The following is a 12,615-nucleotide window of genomic DNA, read 5'->3' as shown; positions in this document are numbered from 1 at the left end:
CCCTCAGTTCTGGGTTCTTAATCTGTATCTCTACCTGTCTTTCCTTTCTTCTTTTACTCCTGCAAGCTTACCTGCCTTGATACCTCCTTATGTAGACTGATAAGTGGAGATAAGGACAAGAGTAGGACATTCAGCTGCTCGAGGCTGCTCTACCATTCAGGAAGATCAAGGCTGATCTGATCTTGGGTCTTGATCTTCATGACTGATTCCCAAACCCTACTATAGCTGAAAAGTCCAATGGCATCCTCCATAGCTGTCTCAGGGCAGAGCATTCCAAATACTCACAATACTCTTGAGAGAAGAAATTCCTCCTCATTTCCATTCTAAGTATGGACCCTTTATTCCGTGACTATACCCCCGTTTCTAGAATCCTATACCAAGGAAAGTATCCTCTCAACACATAACCTGTCAAGCCTCTGTTTTTCCTTTAAATTAGATCACCTCACATTCACTCAATGAGCAAATCATTCCTCACAATCAACTCCCTCATGCCAGGAATCAATCTCTTGAACTTCACTACACTACATCCTTCATTGAATCAGGGGACCAAAAACTGTATACAGTACCCCAAGTGTGATTCCACCAAAAACCTATACAGTTGTGGCAAGGTTTCCCAACTTTTCTGACTGGTTACATCATGGTCTGGTATGGCAATTCGAATGTGCAGGAACATAAAAAGCTGCAGAGATGAGTGGACTCTGCCCAATATATTGTGGGCATATCCCTCCCACACCATCAGGTTCAGGAACAGCTACTTCTCTTCAACCATTCAGTTTTTGAACCAACCTGCACAACCCTAATCACTAGAGTTTAGCAACACTATGACCACTTTGATCACTTTGCATTAAAATGTACTTTGTTTTTATTTTGTTCTACTTGTATTCTTCCTTGTAAAAATTGTGTATAGTTTATGTTTAATTTATGTTTTTCTTGTGAATGCTGCTTACATGATGCTATGTGCCTGTGATGCTGCTGCAATTAAGGTTTTCATTGCACCTGTGCACACATGGACTTGTGCATATGACAATAAACTCCACTTTGATTTTCATTCTCATCATCCTTGTCATAAAAAGACCAATATTCCATTTTCCTTCCAAATTAATTGTTGTACTTGTATGTTAATTTTCTGTGGGGTTTTTTTGTGCAAGAGCACCCAGAACTCTTGAACACCAATGGTTAACATTCTCTTGCGACAAACAAAATGGTATTGGTATTGGTTTATTATTGTCACTTGTACCGAGGTACAGTGAAAAACTTGTCTTGCATACCGATCGTACAGGTCAATTCATTACACAGTGCAGTTACATTGAGTTAGTACAGAGTGCATTGAGGTAGTACAGGTAAAAACAATAACAGTACAGAGTAAAGTGTCACAGCTACTGAGAGAGTGCAGTGCAATAAGGTGCAAGGTCACAGCAAGGTAGATCATGAGGTCAGAGTCCATCTCATTGTATAAGGGAACCGTTCAATAGTCTTATCACAGTGGGGTAGAAGCTGTCCTTAAGTCTGATAGTACGTGCCCTCAGGCTCCTGTATCTTCTACCCACTGGAAGAACTCAGCGGGTCAGGCAGTATCTGTGGAGGGAAATGGATGGTCAATGTTTCAGGTCAAGACCCTTCATCTGGACTGGCAGTGGAGACAAGTTCCGAGGAAGGACACATGGCTGTGTTAGTGAGAATGGGTGAGAGTGTGGTCGATAAACAGGTGAGCAGCAGAAGTCACAGAGGGCGGGCAGTGAGAGAGGGCCTCCCAGAAATTCTGTCAAAGAGAAGAGGAAAACTTCTTCGAGGTGGGCATGCTTTGAAGAGACTTTGCAGTGGAGCAGCAAAATGGAGACATGTGAGACTGCAGATGCTGGAATCCAGAGCAACAAATGCTGGAGGAACTCAATGGATCGGGCAGTATCTGTGGAGGGAAATGGACAATCAATGTTTCGGGTCGAGACGCTTCATCTGGACTCATGCTCTTCCCTCATGAGTAATGCTCTGTTTCTCTTTTCTATCGAAAGAAGTGGCTAACTGCAAGTCTCTCCCCACTATACCTCATCTGCTATTTTTTTGACCAGTTAACCTGCCCACGTCCTTTAAGGCACTTAGCACCAGCTGCACAGTTTACCTTTCCCACCCAACAGCATGTTTGGATACATTACCTTTGGTCCGTTCATCTCATTCATTAATGTTAATTGTAAATAGCTGAGGCACAATCATTGGTCTTTGAAGTGCCGTCTTTGTAACAACTTGTCAACCTGAAATGACCCTTTTATTTCTAACCTTTGGTTTCTGTCTGTTAATCAATTCTTTGGGCACAGTAATAATTTATCCTCATCTCATGTCCTTCTCTGACACAGTCATATTTTATCAAATAGCTTTTGAAAATCTAAATACACAGCAACCCGTGACTGTCTTTCATCCAAGCTAAAACTTATATCCTCAGAGAACACTATTACATTAGTTAAACATGATATCCCTTTCACAAAATCATTTTGACTTTGTCTAATCACGTTATGCTTTCTAAAGTGCTCTGTAATCATTTCCCTAATAATGGATTCCAGCATTTTCCCAACGACTGATGTTTGGGTAGCGTGCTTTTGAACTCTGCTATTTTCTAGATGCTTTTAGTGTCTTCTGCTATATAGAAAGACACAAAATATTTTGTTAATGTTCATGCTGTTTCCTTATTGCCCAATCTGAGCCTCTAAGCAACCAACATTTACTTTTGTTACTCTCTTCTCTTTTACATACTTATAGAAGCTTTCACAATCTATTTTTATATTTCATGCTACTTTATGCGTGTATTCTATTTTGCCCTCTTTACCATAGAGTTATAGAGTTATACAGCACAGAAACAGGCCCTTTGGCCCAACTCATTCATGCTAACCAAGTTGTCAACTGAGCTAGACCTATCTCTCGTGTTTGGCCCATATCCCTCTAAACCTTTCCTATCCATGTACCTGTATAAATGTCCTTTAAACACTGTAATTGTACCCACCTCTACAGCTTCCTATGGCTGCTCAATCCATATACCCACCATCCTCTGTGTGAAAAAAGCTGCCTCTCAGATCCCTTTTAGATCTTTCTCCTCTCACCTTAAATCTTTACTCCCTTTAGTTTTAGACTCCCCTATCTTGGGGAAAAGACTGTGAACATTTACTTTATCTCTGGCCCTCATGATTTTACAGAACTCTGTAATGTCACCCCTCAGCCTCCTACACTCCAGGGAAAAATGTCCCAGCCTATTGAGCCTCTCCTTATAACTCAAGCCCTCCAGTCCCGGTAATATCCTTGTGAATCTTTTTTGCCCCCTTTCTAGCTTAATGTGCAGAACTGCACATAATATTCCAAGTGCAGTCTCACCAAGGTCTTGTACAGCTGTAACATTGTTGGTCATTCTTTGTTGATTTCTAAAACTCTCCCAATCCTCTGCCGTTCTTTGCAATTTGATAAATCTTCTCTTCCAATATACTAACATCCTCAACTTTTATTGTTAGCTGCAGATGAACCATTTTTCCAGTGGAATCTTACATTTTCAATGAACTGTTGAGAATTACAAAATAAGTTAAAATTAAGCTGAATTTTTTGTTTACAGTCCCTTTGTTCATAAGACCTATAGTTGGCCCAAGAGCTGCTGGATTTGGTTTCAGTAATCTAATGTTTTTGTAACTGTGAATTAGAGTGCCAGTAAAAGTTTGAAAAGACTCAAGATTAAGTTCAGGAAGCCGTTGGATTCCAGGGTTTATCTGACATTGTTTCCACAGGTTCTTGATTTAAAATAAGGCTTTATTTACAGCAAACTTACAGAGAAAATTACAGCAAACACAAAGTTACCAGAAGAACAAGAACACAAACCTTTCTCAAATCACAGTTATCAAGGAACAAAATGATGTCCTGCTAAATAGGCATAGAAATTACTGTTTTCACAATGGTTCTGAGGAAAAATCAGCAGTCCCACTGAGAGTCAGCAGCCTGAATGTAATGTGAGGGGTGAGATTCAATTGATAGCCCTGTCACTCCGAATTATAAATTGGGTTTCAAGGCTGCTAATGTCAGCTCATCACTGGTCATTGCTGAAGGGATAACGAGCAAGTGGAGATAATATCAGCTGAAACATTTACACAGCTCTATTCTGTAGTAATTCATCAGCAAAGGGAACCATGGTTCGGACAAAGGATTGCAGACAGGAAACATTAACGGTTTTTCTTTCTGCAGATGCTACCTGACCTATGGAGTTTTTCCAGCTTCTCTGGGATCATGAATATATATTCCCACCATTATAGAGGAGTAACATCCAACCTGTGCAGAGAAACACATGGGAAGCACGGTAGTGTAGCGGTTAGCATAACGCTTTTACAGCGCCAGAGACCCGGGTTCAATTCGGGCTGCTGTCTGTAAGGAGTTTGTGCGTTCTCCCTGTGTCTGCATGGGTTTCCTCCGGATGCTCCGGTTTCCTCCCACATTTCAAAGACGTACAGGTTAGGAAGTTGTGGGCATGCTATGTTGCCGCCAGAAACATGGCAACACTTGCGGGCTGCCCCCAGAACACTCTACACAAAAAAGATATATTTCACTGTGTGTTTCGATGTACATGTGACTGATAAATATATCTTATAAATGCTGAGAGCTCTAAGAGGTGTGATTGGTTTTATTGAAGCTCTCCTCAGACCACAGACATGCACTCAGTCAAACACATAGGACCAAATACATAGTGATGTCACATACATTACAATGAATTGAAGTACTTTTATCTTCAGGCATCTCCCCACAGCTGCCAGCTCAAGCCCTTGGTCACGTAGGTACTTTCAGAATTTAACTCTCGCAAAGTTTGTGGCTGTCTCCAAGATCATGTCACACCACCACCTCACCAAGGTGAAGGTTACACACACCACAACAGTCATCCCCATCGATCACTTCACCAGGTGATCATTCTTCAGTTCCTCCTCCCCTTCCAATCCTCCTCTGGCCCCCCTATTTTTGTCCCCTTTCCCACACCTCCCCACCAACCCCCTCTTCACCCATTTTAGTCCCCCTACCCCTCCTGGTTTCATCCACCTACTACCCGCATATTTCACCCACCGGATCTCCCTCCCTCCCGCATCTGGTCCTGGTTCCGTCTGCCTTTCACCTCTCCCCTAATGCTTCCCATGATCAGCTTCCTTACTTATCAGACCCCAGCAACGGTAGCCTTTGTGTTCCTGCTTGTCCCCCTCCCAGCTGTCTCATCTTCACGCTCCCCTCCCCCCCTTCCTGGCTCCATTTTCCGCTTTTTCTTTGTCTGCCTCCATCTATCATCCACCTGCCTCTCTCTCCCAACTCCACACCTCCCCCACCTCTACCTGGCTCGATCTGCCCATCATCCTTCACTCACAACTCCCCCTTTCCTCTTTATACTGGCTACCTCCACTCTTAGCTGGGTTTTGACCCAAAACGTCGACAATTCCTTTCCTCCCACGGATGCTGCTCAACCCTCTGAGTTCCTCCAGCAGATTGTTGATTCAGATTCCAGTGTCTGCATTCTCGTGTCTCCATGATCACTATTGACCTTTGCTGTAAAATGTATTCATGGGTTTGAACAAACTTGCGCTTAAGGTGAAAGTTAGAATTGATCCTAGAGTTTGGCTAAATTTATTTCAGGGCCACTATATTTCATTCAACGCAGAGGTTCATTTCAGCATGCTTCGTGTGTGATTGGCGCAAAGAAAAATGTGAACTGAGGTGCTGGCTGGATGCCAGTGAGCCTCCAGATAATGTATTCTCAATGTAATCCAAATGCAACCTATTGTGGGTAAAGGACTTTGGATTGCAATAAGATACCACATCAATGGAGCTTTGTTCTTTCAAATCAAATTTTGGTCTAACCACAGGTTTGTATGGCTCAAGGTGGAGTAATCTTGCTTGTGAACGTTGCTTGTAAGCAAATAGTTGAAGTGATTGTTCCTGTTTGCATGGAGAATAAGGACTGATTATTGACTGATTATTCATTTCATGGATACATGTCAATCCTTTGCTTTTGGAGAAATATGTTGAGATGGAGCTGCAGCTTTGTTCATACCTTGTGGGTGCTTTTGTGAAAAGATTAACATTTCCTTCTGTATTTTGATTTCCATTGAATTAAATTACAACCTTCCTGTACAACCTCTTCTTAAAAGAACTGAGAATATATATTGGTATTGGTTTATTACTGTCACATGTACCGAGATACAGTGAAAAACTTGTTTGAGTGCCATCCAGGCAGATCATGCCATACATAAGTACACCGAGGTAGTAAAAAGAAAAACAGAATGCAGAATAGTGTTGCAGCTACAGAGAAAGTGTAGCGCAGGTGAACAAATGAAGTGCAAGGGCCCCAACAAGGTAGATTGGGAGATCAAAAGTTCATCTTCCGTGTGTGAGAGGTCCGTTCAAGAGTCTGAAGAGTCTGATAGCTGTGGGATAGAAGCTGTCCTTGAGTCTGGTGGTACGTGCTTTCAGGCTTTTGTACCTTCTGCTCAATGGGAGAGGGGAGAAGAAGGAATGACCAGGGTGGGAGGGATCTCTGATTATGTCGGCTGCTTTCCCAAGGCAGCAGGAAGTGAAGATGGAGTCACTAGAGGGGAGGCCGGTTTGTGTGATGGACTGGGCTGCGTTTACAACTCTCTGCCATTTATTGTCGTCTTGGGCAGAGCAGTCGCCATACCAAACTGTGGTGTATCCGGATAGGATGCTTTTTATGGTGCATCTGTAAAGATTGGTAAGAGTCATCAGGGACATGCCAAATTTCTTAGTGAGCAGAGGAAATATGTGGTAGAATCACAGACACTTATCACATGAAAGGAGGCCTTCCTGCCTATCAAATCTAAGCTGACTCAGGAAAGAATAATCCAGCTGCCCTCTCTTCAAAACACAGCATTTTTTTTTCAACCCACTTCTTTCTTCCAAACCTGTTTTGAATGACATGAATGAATCTGTCCCCACTATCTTCTCCCAAAGTGCCTTCTGGATTTTATCCACTCACTAGATAAATAAAGATTTTCTCACGTTCACTTTTGGTTCTTTTGCCAATCATCTTCATCTTATATCTCCTGATCCTTGCAGTTAGTGTGGCTGCTAGCTGAAAGATTTGGTACAGGGAGCATATAATTCTGCACATCTCCTCATACTGTGTACCATTTCAGTTGAAGAGGCTAGTGATATTATTCCCATCCTCTTTCTACACTGCCGCAGTGGCTGCCTGCAGTAACTGAGCAGTTGATGGGAGGAGGGAGTTACTTGGACCAACTGTTATTTGCCATACGTCCTGTGTAAGCCTGTAGGGTGGAAATAGTACCAAAGGTCACAAGGAGGACTGAGCTACTGACTCACTGAAGGACTCATTCCAATGTTTATGTAGAACCTCAATCCCATTCTAGAGCCAGCACTTAAATCTCAGCTGTCACTTCTGTGAGCTGCTGAGACACTACAGACTGTCAGAGATGCCATCTTTTGTCTGGCATGTTAAATCAAGCACCAGCCTCTCTCTCAGGTGAACGTAAAGGTCCGATAACACAATTTCAATGAAGAAAAATGGAGTCTTACCCAAATGTCCCGGCCTACATTTATCTCTCAATCAACATCACATTATCTGGTTAAAATCACATTGCTGTTTTTGGGATCTTGCTGTGCACAAATCGGTTGCTGCATTTCCTAAACCATAGCAGTGACTACAGATCAAGAATGCTTCATCAGCTGCAATGCATTTTTGGATGCGCTGAAAGGAATGTGAAAGGTGCCATTGAAATGCAGATCATTTTTTTTTCCATTTTAGATCTCAAAAGAGCCAGCCATGTTGTCCACCTCAAGAATAGATAAAAACTGAGGTCCAATATCAGAAATGCATGACTCAATGTTATTTTCATTTCTCCTCAGTTCTGTGGCGTGCTACCAGCTATGGTAAAAAGAAAGGCTGGCTTGCCAAGCAGTTTTTCTCAAACCCCGACCTCAGATCTGGCACTTTGGTAAATCCTCCACACAATATTTAATGTTTAAATAAAAGTGGTTTGGAAACCAATGGTTTCAGGACATCAAAGTTAATTTGTTCTTTGCAGTTATTTAATATCTAACTGTGCTCATGAAGTGGAAATGAAATACAGGTCAATAAATAGCCAGCTGTAAGTAACAGCTCTGCATTTTAATCAACTGGGTCCATTGTCATTGAAAAGCAAGAGATAATGTATTAACTTTATATCTAATTCTATTGTCAAATTTTGCAATTTGCATTTTGCATTGCTGTTAGACATTCTGATCACAACAGACATACAGTGATCTCAGTGAAGGAATGCTGGACAAGGCTTTGGTTCAGTCCCTACTTTCTGGTGGCTAGTTTTGCATTGGTTGGTGCTCAAGTAGGATTTAAGCTTCCTGAGTCAAGAGAGGAGAACAGCCCAGTACATCACAGAAACCAACCTCCCCTCCATGGTCTCTGTCTGTACCTCTTGCTGCCTTGGTGAAGCAGCTAGTATAATCAAAGACCCTACCCACCCGGGTCATTCTCCCTTCTCTCCTCTCCCATCAAGCAGAAAATACAGGAGCCCGAGGGCATGCACCACCAGGCTCAAGGACAGCTTCTATCCCACAGTGATAAGACTATTGAACAGTTCCCTTATACGATAAGATGGACTCTTGTCTTCACAATCTACCTTGTTTGACCTTGCACCTTATTGTCTACCTACAATGCACTTCCCTGTAGCTGTGACACTTTACTCTGTATTCTGTTATTGTTTTTACCCTGTACTACCTCAATGCACTGTGTAATGAATTGATCTGTATGAACGGTATGCAAGACAAGTTTTTCACTACACCTTGGTACAAGTGACAATAACAAACCAATACCAATACCAATACAGCCAAGGCTCCCACCCCTGAATACTATCCAGTGACTCTAGTGCGAAACTGTGCAAATCCAAAGGAATTTGCACTTAGCTCATATAGAGTTGTACAGCACAGAATCAGGCCCTTCAGCCCACAATGTCCATGCTACCCTTTGTACCTATATATGCTTATCCCACTTAACCTCCTATGACTTGGTGATCATGTATCAACCAATATGCCCTGAGGATACTCCAGAGTCTTCATCCTCAATTAATTTCAGTCCTTTTTTGGAGGCACCCAACAGAAAATAATCTTCACACTGCAAGACCCCATAGATAGAAGCTATTGGATAATGGGTGAATATTGGCTCGGACATCAGTTGTCCTGGGATCTCTGAGGTTCCAGTCCACAAGATGGAAATGGAGAAACTCAACCAAGGGAGGGGATGCAGACGTTAACTCAGATGGCCAGGTGCCTTGCATCTGCACACCTTTTGGCCTTGTCCATTGCTATGGAGAGGCCAAGCACAAGTTGGAAGAACAACATCTCGTATTCCACTTGGGTAGCTTTCGTCTCAATGGTATGAATATTGACTCAGAGGCGAGAGTGCTGCCAAATGAGCCCCAGCTGATAGGCCATCTGTTAATGGGCAGGACCTGCTCTGAAAACCTTCCTTTAGGATCTCCATAAGATCAGGAATGCTAGAGTCAAAACCTTCTGATCGGTATATTCAAATCAATTTTTTCTTTCAGAATTCCCTCCTTAATAGAATACCAGTTCAGCCTTTTGATAGTCTGCTCTCTGTTTGTGCTGTTGTTTTTGGGACATTAAAAAAAAGTAACTAATCTAATTATTTAAAATACTTTTGTAGCGACTCACCGTCCGGTCAGGCGAACCGGCTCGGCAGTCGGGTCGTGCGGCGTCGGAGCGACGAGGCCCAAGATGGCGGCGGGCCTCATCTTCCCCGAGCGACGGGGAGAACCTGCGCGCGGGGAAGACTTGATGACGTAGCACTTACATCATTGCTGGTTGCATTGGGAGGGAACTGTCTCCCTTAAAAGGCCCGCGCAAGGCGGGAAAATAAATCAGTTCCTGTTTGACAATCCTTCGACTAGCGTCTTGTTTTATTTCGCGGTAGCAACCGCTACATTGGTGAGCCCGATGGTCCAAACGGATTTTGGACCCACGCAATGGACGACAACGCAGCAGCCAACGCAGTGGCCCTCAAGCTGCCCACCTTTTGGACACTTCGTCCCAGCATCTGGTTTGACCAGGCCGAAGCGCAATTCCACCTTCGGCAGATCACCTCCGACACCACGAAGTACTACCATGTGGTTAGCTCTCTGGACCAAGAGACAGCCCCCAGGTCGGAGACTTCATCCAGTCGCCTCTGGACGAAGATAAGTACCCGGCTTTCAAAGACCTTCTGATTGGGACCTTCAGCCTCTCCCGTCAGGAGCGCACCACCCGCCTGCTTCATCTGGATGGCCTGGGGGACAGAGCCTCATCCGCCCTAATGAATGAGATGCTGGCATTGCCCGAGGGACACAAGCCATGCCTGATGTTCGAACAGGCCTTCCTCGAACATCTCCCCGATGACATCCACCTGCTGTTAGCTGACGCTGACTTCAGCAACCCCTGTGAGGTAGCCGCCCGGGCAGATGTCCTGTGGAAGGCCAAACGCGAGAGCGGTTCGTCCGTCGGCCAAATCACCAGGCCGCGAGCCCAACGCCCGCCTCGTCCAGTCCCAGCAACCGAGCAGCCACACCCCAGGAACTCAGACGACGACACGGGCGACCAGCTGTGTTTCTACCATCAGAGGTGGGGCGCGGAGGCCCATCGATGCCGCCCACCCTGCAAGTTTCAGGGAAACGCCAAGGCCAGCCGTAGCTGATGGCTACGGCGGCTGGCCGCCGACAGATCCTCCTATTCGTTCAGGACAAGAAATCTGGACGGCGTTTCCTTGTTGATACTGGAGCAGAGGTCAGTATTTTGACCCTGACCGGCTGCAACACTCATAACAGGCCACCAGGTCCTGTACTCAATGCCACCAATGGTACAACGATACGGTCTTTCGGTACCCGTACACTTCAATTACAATTTGGCGGCAGCCGTTTTACCTGGACCTTTACCCTTGCCACCATCGTCCGACCACTCCTAGGAGCTGATTTCCTTCGGGCCCATAACCTGTTAGTCGACCTGCGAGGGAAGCGGTTAGTCCACTCTAGCACTTTCCAGACCTATCCCCCAGGAGAAGTCAGCCTACCAGCCCTGCGCCTGGACTCCATTTCCCTTTCTGGCGACGATTTCACCAAGCTCCTAGCGGAATTCCCATCAATCTTGGCACCTCGGTTTACAAATTCTAGGCCCAAACACGGGATACAACACCACATCATTACTACAGGGCCACCCCTTCATGCCTGAGCACGACGACTACCTCCAGACAAGCTCCGCCTGGCAAAGGAAGAGTTCCGTCACATGGAGGAGCTGGGGATTGTTCGCAGGTCAGACAGGCCCTGGGCTTCTCCCCTGCACATGGTCCCCAAAGCCACCAGAGGGTGGAGGCCCTGCGGCGACTACCGCAGGCTGAATGACGCCACCACCCCGGACCGCTATCCCATCCCTCACATCCAGGACTTCGCAGCGAACTTACACAGGGCCCACATCTTTTCCAAAGTGGACCTCGTTCGGGGATACCACCAAATCCCGGTCCATCCAGATGACGTCCCCAAAACTGCGATTATCACCCCATTCGGCCTGTTCGAATTCTTTCAAATGCCGTTCGGCCTTAAGAACGCAGCGCAGACCTTCCAGCGGCTGATGGACGCGGTAGGCCGAGACCTGGACTTCGTGTTCATTTACTTAGATGACATACGGATCACCAGCCGTAACCGCCAAGAACACCTTTCCCACCTCCGCCAGCTGTATTCCCGTCTCCGCGATTTCGGCCTCACGATCAACCCGTCCAAGTGCCAATTCAGATTTTATCGATTTCCTCGGCCACAAAATCACCAGCGATGGGGCAACACCCCTACCCGCCAAGGTAGACGCTATCCACCATTTTGCCCGCCCCAACACGTTCAAAGGCCTACAGGAATTCCTTGGGATGGTCAACTTTTACCATCGGTTCATCCCTGCAGCGGCCCGTATCATGCGCCCTCTGTTCTCATTGATGGCTGGTAAGGGCAAGGACATCACCTGGAATGACGAGGCTGCGGCTGCCTTCGTTAAGGCCAAGGACGCCCTGGCAGACGCCACGATGCTTGTACACCCTAGGACAGACATCCCAACCGCCCTCACGGTGGAAGCGTCCAACACCACGGTGGGTGGGGCACTGGAACAGCTAATCGAAGGCTATTGGCAACCCTTGGCATTTTTCAGCAAGCACCTCAGACCACCCGAACTGAAATACAGCGCTTTTGATTGGGAACTTCTAGCGCTGTATCTGGCGGTCCGGCATTTCCGGTACTTTCTAGAAGGCAGGCCTTTCACCACTTTCACCGATCATAAGCCTTTGTCCTTTGCCTCCTCCAAAGTCTCCGATCCCTGGTCAGCTCATCAGCAGAGACATTTATCCTACATTTCCGAATTCACAACGGGTATCCATCGTGTCTCCGGAAAGGATAATGTCGTTGCTGATGCACTTTCCAGACCGACCATCCACAACCTGTCCTTGGGTGTCGACTACACGGCCTTAGCTGACGCACAGCAAGCTGACGATGAGCTGCCCAGCTACAGAACTGCAGTTTTGGGCCTGCAGCTCCGAGATTTCTTGGTTGGTCCAGGTCAGCAGAC

The sequence above is a fragment of the Pristis pectinata genome, chromosome 29, assembly GCF_009764475.1.
Source record: "Pristis pectinata isolate sPriPec2 chromosome 29, sPriPec2.1.pri, whole genome shotgun sequence".
NCBI lineage: Eukaryota > Metazoa > Chordata > Chondrichthyes > Rhinopristiformes > Pristidae > Pristis > Pristis pectinata.
The sequence above is the reverse complement of the archived record's forward strand: the minus strand, read 5'-3'. Positions refer to the sequence as shown.